This window comes from Vombatus ursinus, unplaced genomic scaffold (genome assembly GCF_900497805.2).
Source record: "Vombatus ursinus unplaced genomic scaffold, bare-nosed wombat genome assembly UNPS02014942.1, whole genome shotgun sequence".
In the NCBI taxonomy this organism is placed as follows: Eukaryota; Metazoa; Chordata; class Mammalia; order Diprotodontia; family Vombatidae; genus Vombatus; species Vombatus ursinus.
In genome coordinates, this window is record NW_020954720.1 from 14,312,987 (window position 1) to 14,319,767 (window position 6,781).

Consider the following 6,781-nt stretch of genomic DNA (forward strand, 5'->3'; position numbering starts at 1 on the left):
GTGAGAAAATCACAAGACTACTTTAGGAAGTAGTGAGTTCTTTATCACCACATTCACTTAAACAGTGGATTGATAACCACTCCTTAGAAATATTGGAGAGAAGCCTCCTATATGTCCTGGATATTGAACTAGATAACCACAAAAATTTCTACAATAAGAGATTCTGTGAGTGGACAGGATGCCAGGAATAGTAACTAAATGTATAGGGTGCAAGAAAATGATCGGAAATCTGGATATTTCCACTAGCATAAAAGAAAATACATATCTGATCATGTCACTGCCCTATTCAATAAACTCTGGAAGGGAGTCAATATGAAGTAAACTTGTATCTCTGAAAAAATGTATGCTCCTTTGTTAGCCTTTAAAGTCCTTCACAATCTGACCCCAGTCTGCTTTCCCAACTTCTTTATGTATTACTCATCACTGCAGTACAGTCAAACACACCTTTCTCATTTTCACGAGCCATTTCATCTGCCATCTTTGTGTCTTTGCAGAGGATAGCCCCTATGCCAGGAAATCATTCTTTATTAAAAATTTGCTTTCTTTCACAAAGTCTTTCCTTATCCTCAGAGTTGTTAGTGCTTCTCCCAACAAATTTCCTTGTATCTACTTTAACCTATTTTGTAAATACCTGTATGAACCAGTCATATGCAATTAAAACCATCTATGGTGCTCCTACAGAGGGTGTCTGACAAGTATATTTTCTATATACAAAATTGATTTTTATGTTATAAGAAAATGATGAAATAAATCCAAATGAAAAGAAAATATTGAGAATTCTGTAATTTGAAAGATAGAAAATAAATTCTTTGTACCGCTGAATTGTCACGAATCTCTCATTTGTGGACATATTATGATTTAATTATTTAGCTATCCATCTCTCACAGCTTTGCTCAGTAAGTAACAAATGATGCATGAATCATCATATTTTTATCCCCTCTTCTCCCAAATGCACAAACGGAATATATTTGTTTATAAACAATATACCTTTCTTTTTCCTCCCCCAGTGGTGGTTTCAATAATCCTGACAATTGGCTTGTTAATATATAATTTTAACATATTCATTTGGTTGTCTAAGCCTAGGTGGAAAAGTGTAAGTCTGAAGGCATGTCAGACTAATAGTTACTAGAAAAATAAACATTGCTATTGGGAGAATGTTCTGTCATCGTGGGAAATAGCTGGGCAGAACTCTGACACTGACAAGAAATCAGCGAGGGCTTCCATGAATACTAACAGAGCATGCAAGTATTAGAGAGGGGGGGGGGGGAGGGGTGGGTGTGGAAAGGCCATGTCAATAGATTCAAAAGCTTCTTGCACCACATAAAGAGTCTTTTATTTCTGGGCAGGCTTCCCAAATCTCTGACAACTTGAGTTATTTCTTACTATTAGCATTTGTTTTCATTTTTAGAGGTTAACCATCAACTTAAAGAACTTGAGTTTCAAAGTTTAAATTTACTGAAGCATTATGTTCATCTACTTGATGTACAATTTCTAAAGTGTACAGTAATATGGAACCTAAAATTTTCATCAAATTCATCAAGTAAAAACAGTACAGATAAGGTACTTCCTTTGTATGTAAATAGATATACTCATATCTACATATATACATATATGTACACTTATGTCTACATATCTAGATGATATGTATATGTGTAGATATGTAAAAATATAAGCGTGCATGTATATAAATATACATGCACACAGATGTACACATATGTATATATGTATTTGTGTGTATATGCTGTCCATGTGTATATATATGTGAGTGTGTTTGTGTGTGTACATGTGTATGTATATATTCCATGAGTTGTCACTCATTAAAAGGTTATCTATCCTAGAACTTAGTTATTAGGTTTTCTGAATGAACAGAAAAGTTTGAGTTAAAATTGATTGCTTCTTTTCTACTTATAAATGTAGATTAAGAACTAAATCAAATCAGAGAGGGCATACAGTATAGTATAATCTTATCTTTACATGTTGGCAAATGACTATTTCTCTTTAATGAGCACCTCTAATTGAACCCATGGGGTGACCCCTAGGACAATGCATGTGATTGACTTTAACATAATAGACAATAGCTCAAGGTCATTTAAAGCAAATGTTATACTTTTTGCACTCACTCTACAAGTCATCTATATGGGAGTGATACTTTGCTGAATAGTTCTGATGAATTAATTTTCAAGTGTTGTATTTGGGCCAAAACATTCCTAGTAGAATGTCTTTCTATGGAATTATCAAAGAAGGAAATCAGACTGAAGAATAAATTAATAAATTGGAGAGGTGACCTTTTAGATGATTAAATATGTCTCTAAGTTTGGAAAGAGTTTATAAAGTTCAGTTTCTGCAGTAGTAATCAACACACTGTTCTTTAATGAAATTAATACACTCTGAAACTCCAGTGACTAATAATTATAAAATACATAAAATATAATTGTAACATTTTGTGAGGATCTAGGCCTGTGATTTCATCAGTATGGGGAACTCCCTGTGAGGAAACGCACCTGATAAGTCAGATAAGCAATTAATAATAATCAATACTTTGAGAGAACTGCCTGGAGCATTAAGAAGTTAAGTGACAGGACCATGATTACACAGCCACGACATTTCAGAGGAAGTACTAGAATTCATGTCTTCCTTGAAGGCCATTTACTGCATCTTGCTGTCTCTCATCATTAAAATATGCAGTCAAATTAATGAATGTTTTCTTACCTATGGCCTAAATACTAGGTAATTTAAAAAAAAAAAGATGGTTAATACATTTCCCTTGCCCCTCTTTAGCCATCTTTTAGCTTTTATCTCTTCTATTTCATTTCCTTTCTTTCCCAGTACTTTTGCTTTTTTTTCTTTCCTGTTTCTTAGCTAATACTCCCTGCTCTTCTTTGAATCTTATTGGGCCCAATTTATCACTTTCTTCCACTCCTTCACATGGTTTTTCTTTGAATTTTTTAAACAAAGTTTTAACTTTCAAATATGCAATCACTTTTTTTATGTTTTAGATTGTTTTCTACATTTTATGTCGTTCTGAGGTTAAGGAAAACTTTTTAAAGTTTCCATGGAATCCCATTTAATGACTCCAATCCCTTTGGTGGGTATTCTTAAATAAACTAGATAAACCTAGATAAGCTTCCATTATGTCATAACTACTAGACACTAATTGCTCATTTTTCTTTTTCACTGACAAGAACCAGATCTCAAATAACTCCTAATCTCTATAGAATTCTCACTGCCAACCCCTTGTTCTGGTTATCTTACCAACCAGCTTTATTTTTACTTGTGGTGCAAGGAGAGATGAGACATTTAACAGGCTTTCTCCTTTCTATACTACTGTGTTGAAAAATTAACACAGAACACTAAGATATCAGCTTAAGAAAGGCATTCTTATTTTCTACAAAAGAGAATAGTCAAACCACATCCACATTAACTGGGGTGCCCTAGCCAACTTTCCATTGGAGTTGAATAGAGCTAAAAGAGAGTGGTACAAAGTTTGCTTGGAGAGGGTAGTAGAAAATTAGGAGACTGATGAGGGTAGGATAGCCAGTGTCTCCTAGCGACCAAGTGAGTTTTGGGAGGAATATTAAATATAAGGTAAAATATCATATATTTATACACATATACATATATATAAATTTACATCTAAATACATAAAATATAAAATTAAATAATATATAGATGATTTTTATTTTTTTAAAAAATTAACTAGGTAAAGAGGCCATTATTTTCCTTGATTCTTATTAAGCCTTACTCACTGAATGGGCTTTGCCTCAGTCAAACTAAGACCTGTTAAAGACCTTATCTTAAAAAGGCTTGCACCTGGGCCATCTCCAGTTGTTCTGATTTATAGCTGGTCACTAGACCCAGATGGCTCAGGAGAAGAAAGTGATGTTGGTGACTTTGCATAATCCTCTCTCACTTAAATCCAATTCACTTGCTTGTCATGTCATCACCTCCCTGATGCCATGGTCCTTTTCAAGAAGGAATGACAAACAGCAACAATTAAAGTTGATAATTTCATTTTTATCATCAAGATATTTGATTACATTAGCATCTATCTGATGGTATTGGGTCAGAAAAGTTGCTAGTCACAGTCCTTTGGGAATCTGCTTTTTTACTTAATCTTGAGTATAGAAGCCCAAGGACTTTGGCAAACATTTCCTTCTCTGCCCTTCCTTTCCCAAGGGGTTTTTCACACCTGACTGTGGATCTAAAAAAGTCCTTCCTTTGCTCTCTGGCTTCCTGGATGAAGAAACCACCACCACCACCACAAAAAGCAATGTATCTTTCCATTTTCTGCCCTCCAAAGATTTGTTTTCTTTTCCTCTGATTCTTGGATTTTCTCAAATAGATTTCTCATAGTTTTCTCAACTAAATGTCCAATATTTTTATTAATCCCATCTTCCAAAACTCTCTTTCCCTTTCCACAGCCCTTGGTTTTTCTTTCCTGGCTCTGATTCATTTGCCTATAACAAATTAAATGTCATAGATGACTTTGATCTTAAAATGTAGTTTTGGCTTCATATCTTTTAAAGGGAAAAAAACCCACAAAACTTTAGGCTCCTTCCTTACTGAAGGCCATGTAGTTCAAGATTAAAAGGCCAAGACTTCAGGATCCCTTTCTTTGTCTTCTGAATTTCCTGCATTGTTCTAGGAAATTGCGCAAAGATGGGTTTTGCCTGTTTCTCAAGGAAATTAAATTTAATCAAAATTATTAATAAAAGAATAATCACACAATGGTCATTCTGCAGTCATATACTCATAAAGAAAGATTTGTCTTGGCCACTGGGGCTGGGAGTCAGGTAGAGCTGCACTGCCAAGAGTGTTGGAATTGATGCTCGGGTCTGTGTGGGGCTGGCTCCAGTACAGCACGATTTAATTATGCCTTGCAGTTTTTAAGAGTCTGAAATACGGAGTACTAAATCTAGAAAGAAAATGGAAGATGTATATCTAATTGCACACAACATGACGAGCTCTGAAGAAGAAGTTGTCAAATTTCTGTTAGTGAATTTTTTTGCCACTGCTGTTATGACATCCTGGTGAATCCCATCACCTTGAACTGTGCCTGCAGTTGACATTGCCTGACTCTCTGCTAGGTTTCCTCAGAGAAAAGGGAACGTTCAGAGTGCCGAGAGAAATAGGAAGATTTTCCTAAAGTAAATATCCTGCTCAGAGATGTCATTGAAAAGTTATTTCCTGATGCTATCAAATTGAGATTAGAAGACATTCACCAGAACATTCACCAGTCTAGAGTACTATAGCCTTTCATAAATAACAGGGATGATCAGATTTCTGTAGCTCCAAATGAGAGGTGAGCAAATCCTCAAAGAGGAGGGGGATTTGTTTCTGGAGTACTGACAAGTTTAACTGATGTTGCGGTAGTTCTACTTGTATATCACTGGAACAGAGGAGAATCAGAGCATGACCTGCTCCTTCATAAACGTGTTGCAAAATGGACACTGAAGAAGTCATCTTCTGGCTAAAGCAACTGGGCCCTTGGGCCTCCCTTTATAGAGAAAGATTTTTATCTGAAAGCATTAATGACAGATTACTTTTAACGTTGACAGATGGCTTTTCAAAGGCTCTATATAACATAGAGAATAGTAGCCACAGAAAAGCCATCATAATGGAACTGGAGCATGTCAAAACTTTAGGAGCAAAACCCCCACAGAATCTTTGGGAATACAAGTCTGTCAAACCAGGCAAGACATTATTCCTATTGCATGCCCTCAAGGGCTCCCCAAGACTCAACATGGTTTATCTGGAGTTGTTTGATTATGCAGAAACCTTCTTACCTTTCATCCATTCCATATGCCCTGTCCAAGAAAAAGAGGATTTCGTCGTAAAGTTTCTTGACTTCAAAGAGCCCACTTGGAAGTGGTGGAGAGAATTCCTTGTTAAATATTCTTTCCTTCCATATCAATTGATTGCTCAATTTGCTTGGGATTGACTTGATGTGTACTACTGGACATCAAGTTTCTAATTGTTAATACCATGTTGCTCTCTGTTCTGGAGTTATTTTCCTTTTGGTGGATTTGGTCAAGGAATGAATTGAAAACTGCCATTTTTGAAAAGTATCAACATAGGGACTTGGTGTGGCCATTTTTGGCCTATTATTCCTCATCTTATTTGCAAATGTTTATTTTATTGGGCCCTGTACTTCAACCCAATTATCAACATTGATCTTGTGGTCAAAGAAGTACACAGACTAGATGCCCAAGTATTGTGAGCGTTGCTGTCCCAGCTCTGAGTTAAGTGGGCACCAGCTGGAATTTTGAAATATAAAGAGTGGTGGGGGCTGCAGTGAGAGTGAGAGTAAAGTGAGGTCTACTTTTTTATAAATGGTGATAATAGTGATAAAAGAAGCTGCTTTTAGAAAAAGCTACACAAAGTTTTTCTTGGCATGGGAAACAGGACCCGTCATTCCCAAACCAAGATTGATTTACTCATATTGTACAGTAGTGATACTTGTCTAGTGCTCTAACTACCTCACAAAGGTGTTGTGAGGGTCCATGAAATGATAGCTATACAGCACTGTTAGTGCCCCTCAAAGAAGTATCATGGTATTAGGTCGTGTGTGTTTGCTTCTCAACAGGCCTTTCTGAGGCCTAGTTTGACAGAGCTGGTAAGTGATAGAGAATCTTATTTGGAGCACTAATGATGGGAAAATGAAATTCCACTAAGCAGGGCCTTGCCTTCCAAATGTTCTCAGTCAGTGAACTTTTAGTCACGTGTGATTGTGTGGTCTATTATAATCATAGACAAGCAGCTGCAGACCAGAAGTGCAGGA

The 6,781-nt window shown here is 36.1% G+C and overlaps 1 pseudogene; it reads left to right on the top strand.

Moving 5' to 3' along the window:
* The first annotated feature begins 4,926 nt into the window (after nucleotides 1–4,926).
* On the top strand, nucleotides 4,927–6,220 carry LOC114029865 (annotated as a pseudogene).
* The last annotated feature ends 561 nt before the right edge of the window (nucleotides 6,221–6,781 follow it).